Raw genomic sequence first — 11,109 nt, 5'->3', positions numbered from 1 at the left:
CTTGGAATTAGACTGATATTAAAAAAGATTCCAGGGATCCCTGGGTGGCGCAGCGGTTTAGTGCCTGCCTTTGGCCCAGGGCACGATCCTGGAGACCCGGGATCGAGTCCCACGTCGGGCTCCTAGTGCATGGAGCCTGCTTCTCCCTCTGCCTGTGTCTCTGACTCTCTCTCTCTCTCTGTGACTATCATAAATAAAAAAAAAAAAAAAATTAAAAAATTTAAAAAAATAAAATAAAAAAGATTCCACTCTTAGGCATCTTCCTATCTCCAATGGCCCTTCCTAACCAAAACAAGGGCTTGGGCAAGTTGTCACATTTAGTAAACAGATTAGTAGCGTAGTGAATTAGTGACCTCCCAAAAAGATAGGTCCAGGTCATAATCCCTGGAACCAGTGAAGGTGACCTTATTTGGTATAAGGTTCTTTGCAGGTATAATTAAAGGATCTCAAGATGAGATCATCCTGGATTAGGGTGGGCCCTAAATCCAATGACCAGTGTTCTTTTAAGACATAGAAAAGGAGGGATGCCTGGGTGGCTCTGTGGTTGAGTGTCTGCCTGCTGCTCAGGGCCTGATCCCAGAGTCCCGGGATTGTAGTCCTGCATTGGGGTCCCTGCAGGGAGCCTGCTTCTCCCTCTGCCTGTGTCTCTCTCTCTGTGTGTCTCTCATGAATAAATAAAATATTTTAAGAAAAGATATAGAGGGGATCCCTGGGCGGCTCAGTGGTTTAGCGCCTGCCTTTGGCCCAGGGCGCGATCCTGGAGTCCCAGGACTGAGTCCCGTGTCGGGCTCCCGGCATGGAGCCTGCTTCTCCCTCTGCCTGTGTCTCTGCCTCTCTCTCTCTCTCTCTCTATCATGAACAAATAAATAAATCTTTAAAAAAAAGATATAGAAAAGGAGCTGTACAGAGATATACAAGGAAAGAGCCATGTGAAGATGGTGGCAGAGATTATAGGGCAACCACGAGCCAAGGAACACCACAGATTGCCAACAGCCAGCAAAAGCTGGGATAGAGGACTAGAATAGATCCCCTCTCAGAAACTCCAGAAGGAGCCAATTCTCCCAACACCTTGATGTTGGACTTCTCTGGCTTCTAGATCTGTTTTAAGTCACCATGTTTGTGGCAATTTGTACAGCAGCCTTAGGAAAAAAAAATAGTCTATATCACTGCCACAGATTACAATCATGTCAGGAGACAGTCTCAGGGGAGTGACTGAACTGGTAAAGCACCTCCCTGGATGTTATTAATAACCAAAGATGGGGATCCCTGGGTGGCTCAGCGGTTTAGCGCTTGCCTTCAGCCCAAGGCATGATCCTAGAAACCCGGGATTGAGTCCCACATCAGGTTCCCTGCATGGAGCCTGCTTCTCTTAAATAAAATCTTAAAAAAATAATAACCAAAGAGGATTCTTATGACTGGAATATAGATAATAAGCCATTAGACTCTGAATATGATTTTGGAGAAGGAGCAAGGAGAATAATATATTCTTGTAATAGAACTAAAGGTTTTCAATAGGCCCCATGCAATATTTTACCTAACGATATAACACCAAAAGAACTCCAACACATTAAATCTGGTAACCAAACAAGGGTACTTAGTATCACTATTATTAATATTGTCCCCAAACTTTTATCAATGCAATAATTCAAGAAATAAAAGTAGATTATCCTTTTTATTTAAAAATATTTTATTTATTTGAGAGAGAGAATGAGTGAGAGATAGGGAATGAGAAAGGGGAGGAGCAGAGGTAGAGGGAGTAGCAGACTCCCTGCTGAGCAGGGAGCCCAACATGGGATTTGATACTAGGACTCTAAGATCATGACCTGGGCCAAAGGTAGATGCCTGACCCCACTGAGCCACCCAGGCACCCTTCATATTATAGTTTTATATTTGGATCTGTGATCCATTCTGAGTTAACATATAAGGTGTTAAGGTTTCAATTAGGGTTCATTTTATCTGCATATGGATAACCAATCATTCCAGCACTGAATTGTTAGACTATCCTCTTGCCATGAATGTGTCTGCAACTTGTCAAAAATCAATCGATCATATTAGTGTCAATTTCTGGCTTCTATTCTGTTCCACTAATCTATTGATCCCTTCACCAATATCATGCTATCTTCATTCTTACAGCTTTTTAATAAGTCTTAAAATTGAGTAGCATGTTTCCTCTAACCATGTTTTTCAAAACAGTTTTGGCAGGGTGCCTTGCCTGATTGGCTCAGCTAATGGAGTGTGTGACTCAATCTCGAGGTCATCAGTTCCAGCCCCACGTTGGGTGTAGAGCTTGCTTAAAATAGTTTTAGCTATTCTGTTCTTTTTTCCATCATACACTATTTCTCTTTATCTCTGGTAATTTTCATTGTTCAGAAGTCTGCTTTGTTTGATATTAATATAGTCACTTCAGATTTTTTTTAAAGATTTTATTTATTTATTCATGAGAGACACAGAGAAAGAGGCAGAGACACAGGCAGAGAGAGAAGCAGTCTCCCCACAAAAGCCCAACGTGAGACATGGTCCCAGACCCTGGGATCATGCCCTGAGCTAAAGGCAGGTTGTTCACCCGTTGAGCCACCCAGGTGTCCCGTCATTTCAGGTGTTTTTTTTTTTTAAAGATTTTATTTATATATTCATGAGAGATACAGAGAGAGTGAGGCAGAGACACAGGCAGAGAGAGAAGCAGGCTCCATGCAGGAAGCCTAATGTGGGACTAGATCCCAGGACCCCGGGATCATGCCCTGGGCTGAAGGCAGGCACTCAACCACTGAGCCACCCAGGCATCCCACTTCAGATTTTTGTTTACTGTTCGATGTTATATCTTTCTCTATCCCTTTATCTTTAAAACTACCTGTACAGACTTTCTTGTAAACATTTGTCTTTTTTTAATCCATGCTATTTCGGTTGTTTAATTGGTTTGTTTTTGCCATTTATATTTTGTGCCAAAAAGAGTTATTAACATGGCAGGCCTGAGCCTGCTAACATTATCAAGGCCAGCTTGAAAGGCTGGTCCTTGGCTGCCATCCAAGAACTCTCCTGGTAAACAGTTGACTACACTCAAAAAAAACTTTCCCTTAAGTGATAAGAGTGACTACTGCACCTAAACTAACAGACATGTAAGCTGAACACCTGCTTTCCTTCTGGACATCTGAAATTTCAGTGACTATCACAAGTAATATTGGCACTGTGTGCCTCCATGACTGACTCCCCAGGAAGATCCTGAATTCCTAGCCTTTGGTGAGCTCCCCTTGTAGACGACACTTCACAAAGTTGTTGCAGCTTGTTGCTGGGGGAATTCAGTACATCCTATGTGACTCCACCAAAAGCACTCTGGGAAGCTCAGGTCTGGTTTCTTCTAGACATCACCCTATAAGCCTTTTTCCCTCTGCTGATTCTGCTTTACATCCCTATAATGTCATCAATCTTAGCCACAAGTATGACTATATCTTAAGTCCTGTGCATCTTTCTGTGAAAAATAATTTAATTTAGTAATAGAAATTTTAGTTAAATGTTTTACTTTAGCAAAACACACCTAAAATAAACTAACAGAAGGTGCCTGGATGGCTCAGTGGGTTAAGCCTTTGGCTTAGGTCAAGATCCTGGGGTCCTGGGATGGAATCCTGGGTGGGACTCCCTGCTCAGCTGGGAGTCTGCTTCTCCCTCTGCTCCTCTCCCCCCACTCGTGCTCAATCTCTCTCTCATAAATAAATAAAATAAAATAAAATAAAATAATAAAATAAAATAAAAAACAGTAAAAAGAAAGCTTAATTGAGGCTTCAAAATTTCATACAATCACAAAGACCAAAATCCTACAGTATTATGTTTCAATTTACAAATTTAATGTTATAAAATCGTAACTTAAAGGATGATAATTGAACAAAAACAGATTAGAGGGGCAACTGACTGGCTCAGTAGGAAAAGCTTGTGATTCTTGATCTTGGACTTGTGAGTTTGATCCCCACATTGGGTGTAGAGATTACCTAAATTTAAAAAACAACTTAAGGGCAGCCTAGGTGGCTCAGCAGTTAAGTGTCTGCCTTCAGCCCAACGCATGATCCCGGGATTGAGTCTCGCATCAGGCTCCTTGCATGGAACCTGCTTCTCCCTCTGCCTGTGTCTCTGCCTCTCTCTCTCTGTCTCTGTGTCTCTCCTGAATAAATAAAATCTTTAAAAAAAATAATAAAATAAAATAAAAATAATAATAAAATAATAAAATAAAAAACAACTTAAAAAAACAAAGAGATTACGATGAAAAGGGGCACCTGTGCGGCTCAGTCAGTTGAGTGTCAGACTCGGTTTCTACTCAGGTCATGATCTGAGGCTCATGGGATTGAGCCCCACATTGAGGCTCCATGCTCAGCACAGTTACTGAAGATTCTCTCCCTCTCTGCCTCTACTCCTTCCCCTGCTCATGCACTTTTTTTCTCTCTAAATAAATAAATAAAATATTTTTTAAAGAAAGATTAGAATAAAAAATTTAAAATTTAAAAAATTATGAACCTAATACATTTAATTGAATTTTTCAAAAGCATGTCTCTCTCTTGAATTGTTCAAGAGCAACATGGTATAAAAGTTTTATTTTACATAGCTGAAATCATTTCAATATACATATTTAATTTCTGAGGTATACTTATACAATATAAATTGGAATAAGCTCAAAATGCAAGAGACATTTTGAGGCATTACAAAATACTGAAAAGGAAATTTTTTTTAAAATACTGATTTCACAAGTTAATGGTGCAAATCGGTTACACAGCTTCCACTTCTGTAATAACAGCTGCTCATTGTTCCTGGGCTCTCTGTATAAGGTTAGACTGAAGTCAGTGGAGTTTTCCTATAAAACAAGTTATATCAGCTTGAGCTGTTTTGACTAATACTATATAGTCACTGCCCATCAACACCGATCTGCTTCAGTTCTGTGGGATTTGAATACTTTAATATATCTGTGTTCCATGGCTTCTCTATTTTTTTAAGTCCATTTGATATAATCTTCTGATTAGACTTCAACAAAAAATGAACACCTGATGCCCCATCTTCAACTCTGGAAATTCTGTACCTCTCAGCAAATAGCACCAGGGTGAGGTGGGCTTTCACTGCCTTCAAGACCAAGCATCAGAGAAGGGACACTGGATAGGGCAGCATCAAACTAGTTTGGGTACAATCTTTTGTAGCTGAAAATGAAACAAAAATAGAATAATTTTTCACTTAATATATGTAACAAGAATACATAAGAAACATTATTTTTCCCCATTTTGTAGATAAGGAAAGTAAGGATGAATGAAATTATATAAGGGGCCTTAAGAATATCAAGTATGGGGACACCTGGGTGGCTCACCAGTTTAGCATCTGCCTTCGGCTCAGGGCGTGATCCTGGAGTCCCAGGATCGAGTCCCACATTGGGCTCCCTGCATGGAGCTTCCTTCTCCTTCTGCCTATGTCTCTGCCTCTCTCTCTCTCTCTCTCATGAATAAATAAAATCTTTTTTTTTGAATAAATAAAATCTTAAAAAAAAAAAGAATTTCAAGTATGTTTCAGTCCTGAGATTTAATCCCAAGACTCTTGGTTCCAAAGCTTGTACAGATACGTCCACCCTGCCTGTAAGCACTACCTAACATTACAAAAAGTCTACAATTGAATGGAATCCAAATGGAATCCAAATGTCACTCAGAACGGACAACTTGAAAAGATGCAAGAAGCTTCAGAGACAGTCTGAGTGCTGAGGCTCCCTCTTTCTTGAGCCCAGATGGCTGGAAAGCAGCTATGGGTTCACTCCCAGGCTGACATAGTTAGCATGACCAGTGAGGCAGAGAAGTACCCTTGGCTCTGGCAGCACCCAAGATACCTTGGGAATGCTACACCACTCCCGTCTCCTGGCACCTGGACCATACCACACTCCATCCTGTTGTCAATAAAGGGTATAGGTGAACAGTACCAAGAGTCATGCCAGCAGAAACTCTTACATGACATCTAAGAAAAAAACAATGTGTTGATTTTTCTCAGAGCATTACTCAACTGGAAGGACAAAACCTAATACTGAAGGAAACTAAGCCAATACACTAAACAGGAGGTTTTGAAATATGTATAATATATTCAGAGAAATATGAGAGTCTAAGGCACTTGTAAAAGAACATCCTTTATGCAAAACAGTTGTTAATTTTTTTTTAAGATTTTATTTATTTATTCATGAGAGACACAGAGAGAGAGAGAGAGAAAGAGAGGCAGAGACACAGGCAGAGAGAGCAGCAGGCCCCATTCAGGGAGCCTGACATGGGACTCGATTCCAGGTCTCCAGGATCACACCCTGGGCTGAAGGCGGCGCTAAATCGCTGAGCCACCCGGGCTGCCCGAGTTTTGTTCATTCTTACATTAAAAATAGGTCAAGGGATGCCTGTCTGGCTTTGGCTCAGAGCATGATCTCGGGGTCCTGGGATCAAGTCCCACATTGGGCTCCTCGCAGGGAGCCTGCTTCTCCCTCTGCCTATGTCTCTGCCTCTGTCTCTGTCTCTCATGAATAAATAAATAAAATCTTTAAAAAAAGGACATAAAAAGAAAATAAAAATAGTGTCAAAATCTGAAAGAAATGCTCATCATATTAAAGAAATATCAGAAGAAAATTTGTACAGTGAAATAGTGAGCTGGAAGATGCAATCAATGATCTCAAATGCAGTGCAAAAGAAAAGAGCAAGTGTGAGCTTTAGTTATAAGGGATGAAACTGTAAATTCTAATAGCCAACTATGAATGTTCTAAAAGGTAATAAAAGATAATTAATTTGGGGTAATACTTCAAGAACAAGAAATAATGCTCCAAATTGCAGAACAATAGGCATCCATAGATTATATGTATTACTATACAACTAAAAAAAGGATATATTCAGATGCCTTGAATATACTGGGAATACAAATATTTCTCAAATTAAGGCAAGAGTGCCTTAAAATGTCATGACAAAATTTGGTAACTTCTCTGTAATATTCTTAGTTATAACTGTTAATTATAATAAAAACTCTTACACTTAACCAATAATACTGGCTTACTTGTTTGCAATAGGAAGTATATTTACAGAGTATAATTAATGATGGAAGCTGAATTTCACCTTAATGATCAAACCTAGTTTTTAACCCATTGTCTACGGCTTTAACAATTGTTATGATAAACAGAACCAATAAAATGATTGTTCTTAATGGTTTATGATCATAAGCAACCAGCTGCTTTATTCTTTTTCTTAAGGTCTTATTTATTTATTTATTTGAGAGAGAGAGAGCACACAAGCAGGGGGAAGGAGAAAGAGAATCTCAAGCTGATTCCCTGCTTTTGCACATGGGGCTCAACCTTACAACCCTGAGATCATGACCTGAGTCAAAATCATGAGTCAACCAACTGAACCACCTGGACGCCTCCCCATCTTGCTTTATTCTTTTTACAAGTTTTGGTTAAAATAAACATGGGTAAAGAACAATCAAGTTCATTTCTCAAAAAAAAAGTCCTCCCTCAAATGAAAAGAACATCATAAACTATGTGATGACTTCAGACTAATTAATATATACACAATTGTAAGGGGAGGTGGGGAAAACAAAACAAAATATTTGAAAAAATGATAGCCTACAACTTTAACTGTAAACCTGCAATTCCAAGATGCTCATTGAACCCTACACAAAAGAAACATGAAGAAAAACTACACCAAAGAACATCCTAATCAAATTACTCAAAACAAGTGATTAAAAAAAAAAGAAAAGGAAAGGAAACCAACTCAAGCCAGTAAAAACAGACATGTTAAATAAATAAGATTCAGATTTCTCACCCGAAACAATGCAAGAAAGAAGACAATGGAGCGACAGCTTTAAAGTACTGAAAGACAAGATTCTAATTGTAGAATAGTAAAAAATATCTTTCAAAAATGAAGGCAAAGCTTCCAGTCCAGGACAAGATAGAGTAAATACACTTCATATTCCTCCACTACGTACAGCTAACCATCCTGAACATTATATAAATAAGACTGAAATGTAGAAAGAAAACAGCAAATCAAAAAGGGATTTGGGGACCCAAGAAATGACATAATGTCAGAGTCCATGGGTTTTCTTTTTGACTCGTATATCCCAGACTATGGTTAGAATAGCCAGCAATCTGAAAATGTCAATGGATGCAGATTTTTAAAAAGATGCTTTTTCCAGCCAGAGGACAGGAAAGGGGCAGTGTTACAAGACAGAAAACTTTTAGATAATAAACATCTGGCTCCCAGCCAAACTCCACAGAAAACAAGTGTGGCACCACCCCTTCCATATAAACAAAAGTCTAATAGGAAGACTAGAATTGAAACAAAACAGAGGATCATAGGGGAAAAGGGGAAAAAATTAAACAAAATGAAATCAGAGAGGGAGACAAACCATAAGATTCTTTTTTTTTTTTTTTTTTTTTTTTTTTTACCATAAGAGATTCTTAATCATAGGAGGGGCATTTGGGTGGCTTAGTGGTTGAGTGTGTCTGCCTTCCGCTTAGGACATGATCCCAGGGTCCTGGGATCCAGCCATGCAGGAAGCCTGCTTTTCCCCATCCCTCTGCCACTCTACTTGTGTTGTCTTTCAAATAAATAAATAAATAAATAAATAAATAAATAAATAAATAAATAAATAAATTCTATAAAATAAAATTCAAAAACAGTAAAGAGAAGGGTTGATGATTGAGACTATACCAAGGGTTATAAGGGTAGAGTTCTATTTCTTAAGATTAGTGGTAGATACACAGATTTTAGGTTCAGGAGTATTCTTTTCACCTTCAAGGCATGTTTTACAATATATTTATTTTTATTTTTATTTTTTTAAAAGATTTTATTCATTTACTCATGAGAGACACAGAGAGAGGCAGAAACATAGGCAGAGGGAGGAGCCGGCTCCATGCAGGGAGCCCCGATGTGGGACTCAATCCTCAGATCCCAGGATCAGCCCTGAGCCAAAGGCAGATGCTTAATCGCTGAGCCACCCAGGCATCTCTATATTTCTTATTTTTAAAATGGAAAAAGAAAACTACACACGAAAATCTTGATCATACAGAAAATATATGAGAGAGCTTGAGACAAAGCTCTGGACCCATAACCACACCTCTGAATTTAGGCTCATTCCAAGATGAGCTATCAAAAAGGAACCAGGGCAAATTGTAGTCAAGAGTACGACTAGGAAAAAAAAAAAAAAAAAGAGTACGACTAGGGATCCCTGGGTGGCCCAGCGGTTTGGCGCCTGCCTTTGGCCCAGGGCGCGATCCTGGAGACCCGGGATCGAATCCCACATCGGACTCCCGGTGCATGGAGCCTGCTTCTCTCTCTGCCTCTCTTTCTCTCTCTCTCTCTCTCTCTCTCTCTGTGACTATCATAAATAAATAAAAAATTAAAAAAAAAAAGAGTACGACTAGAAAAAGGGAAAGAAAAGCAAAAGGCTGACTACACACAGGCAACAGCAAAATGTGACCAAGAGGCAGAGGAAATCAATGAGAGAATATTTCAGACCAAAGTATTCAAATTTAGTGAAGCAGATAAAGTGCAGAGATGCATATAGGAAGAAGTAAAATTTCTGAAGAAGAAAAGTTCAAAGGTTTGAAAATAATTCCTGAAGAGTAGAAAACGGGGCTATGGAGAAAAGAGTTTTTGAGTAATAAAGGCTTGTTACGAGTTTGTGACTGTTGAAATATGTAAATATACTGGCTTTAATTAAGACCCCCCCCCCCCCGCCGCCACCTCCAACACCCCGCCCCGCCAAGTCGCACCCTTCGAGGTGTCCCTGCAAGCTGGCGCAGACGTCTCGGCTCTGCAGGTCCGGGATGCCCACCGTCTAGGGCTCTCCTGACATCCCTCCAAGTCGGGCCCTCTAGATCCCCTTGTCTCCATCTCGCCAGACGGACTAGCAATACCCCCACTGGAGCCAAGAATCTTGGCTTCCTCTATAATGAATCCACCCTACACACACACACACACACACACACACACACACACACACACACACACACGCCGAATCCCAGCCCCGCCGCCCCCAGCCCAGAGGGCCCAGTTCTCGGTCCGTCCCAGCGGTGCGGCCCTCAGCCTCCGCCCCGCCGCCCGTCCCGCCCCTCACCTCGGGCTCCGGGTCTCCACGCTCCCGCTCTTCACATCCGGCACCTCGATCGTCCCTCTGAGCACCTAGAGGAGGGTGGAACGCGGGGAACTTGGCAGTTGTAGCTGAGGCAGTTGAGGCTTGTTTACCATCACCATGGAAACCCCTGGCAGCGCGCCCTGGGCGGGGCCCCGAGGGGCGGGGCCTGGCGCGCGGCCGGCCCCGGCGCACAACTCCCGCCCGTCGGGCGCACGCGGCGTTTCCCGCAGCCCGCTTGCTCCGGGCTCGCCCAGTCCCCGCTCGGCCGCACCCCAGCACCCGAGGGCCGCTGCCCGGAGAGCCCGCGCCCCCACCCCACTTCCGGCTGCTGGCGTGACCGCCGGCCGCCTTCCCCGCGGAACCCCACCTTCTTCTCCCGAAGACGCGGCTGGAAGGACGCAGGGAGCGGCGCGGTGGACCCTCGGCGGGCGGCGGGCGGCGGGGCCGCGAGGGCGCCCTTGTGACGCGCCGGGCTCGCCGCGTGATCCGTGGGCCCGGCGGGTGGGGGCCGGGGCTGCGGAGGCGGGGCGGGAGGGGAGCGGCCGGCCGCGCGATCCCGACCCCCTGAACCGACACTGAAAGCACCGCAAGGGACCCCGGGCGGCGCGGCGGTTTAGCGCCGCCTTCGGCCCAGGGCGTGGTCCTGGGGTCGCGGGATCGGGTCCCACGTCGGGCTCCCCGCATGGAGCCTGCTTCTCCCTCCTCCCGTGTCTCTGCCTCTCTCTCATGCGTAAATAAATAAAAATGTTTTTTGTTTTTTTTTTAAAAGCACCCCACCCAGGGAGCCCAGAAGACGCGTAGACGGAAGACCGCTCTGAGAGGAGGAAATGGGAGTCGGTTCCCGCCGAGGGGGGCAGAGGGCCCAGGGCGGCGGCGCCAGGAAGGCGGCTCCGAGGGCGGCGGTGGGCGCAGGCCGTGTGCTCCCAGCTGTGGCTCGCGGCTCGCGGCTCGGCGCTGGGGGGTAGATTCGCCAGGGCTTTGGCTTCAGGCCTGGCCGGAGAC

The 11,109-nt window shown here is 43.2% G+C and overlaps 1 long non-coding RNA gene across 2 annotated transcripts; it reads right to left on the bottom strand.

Moving 5' to 3' along the window:
* Positions 1 to 4,489: 4,489 nt before the first annotated feature.
* On the bottom strand, positions 4,490 to 10,619 carry LOC140621191 (uncharacterized). 2 transcript variants are annotated; one of them, XR_012020940.1, is made up of 3 exons: positions 10,475 to 10,619; positions 10,090 to 10,154; positions 4,490 to 5,168 (listed from the first exon to the last, which is right to left on the bottom strand). It is a non-coding gene; the product is annotated as an uncharacterized lncRNA (long non-coding RNA). The 2 variants fall into 2 exon arrangements; XR_012020939.1 differs by lacking the exon at positions 10,475 to 10,619 and having other exon boundaries at positions 10,090 to 10,467.
* Between the last annotated feature and the right edge of the window lie 490 nt (positions 10,620 to 11,109).

The sequence above is a fragment of the Canis lupus genome, chromosome 29 (genome assembly GCF_048164855.1).
Source record: "Canis lupus baileyi chromosome 29, mCanLup2.hap1, whole genome shotgun sequence".
NCBI lineage: Eukaryota > Metazoa > Chordata > Mammalia > Carnivora > Canidae > Canis > Canis lupus.
Note: the sequence above shows the minus strand (reverse complement) of the source record. Positions and strands in the feature narration are given on the sequence as shown.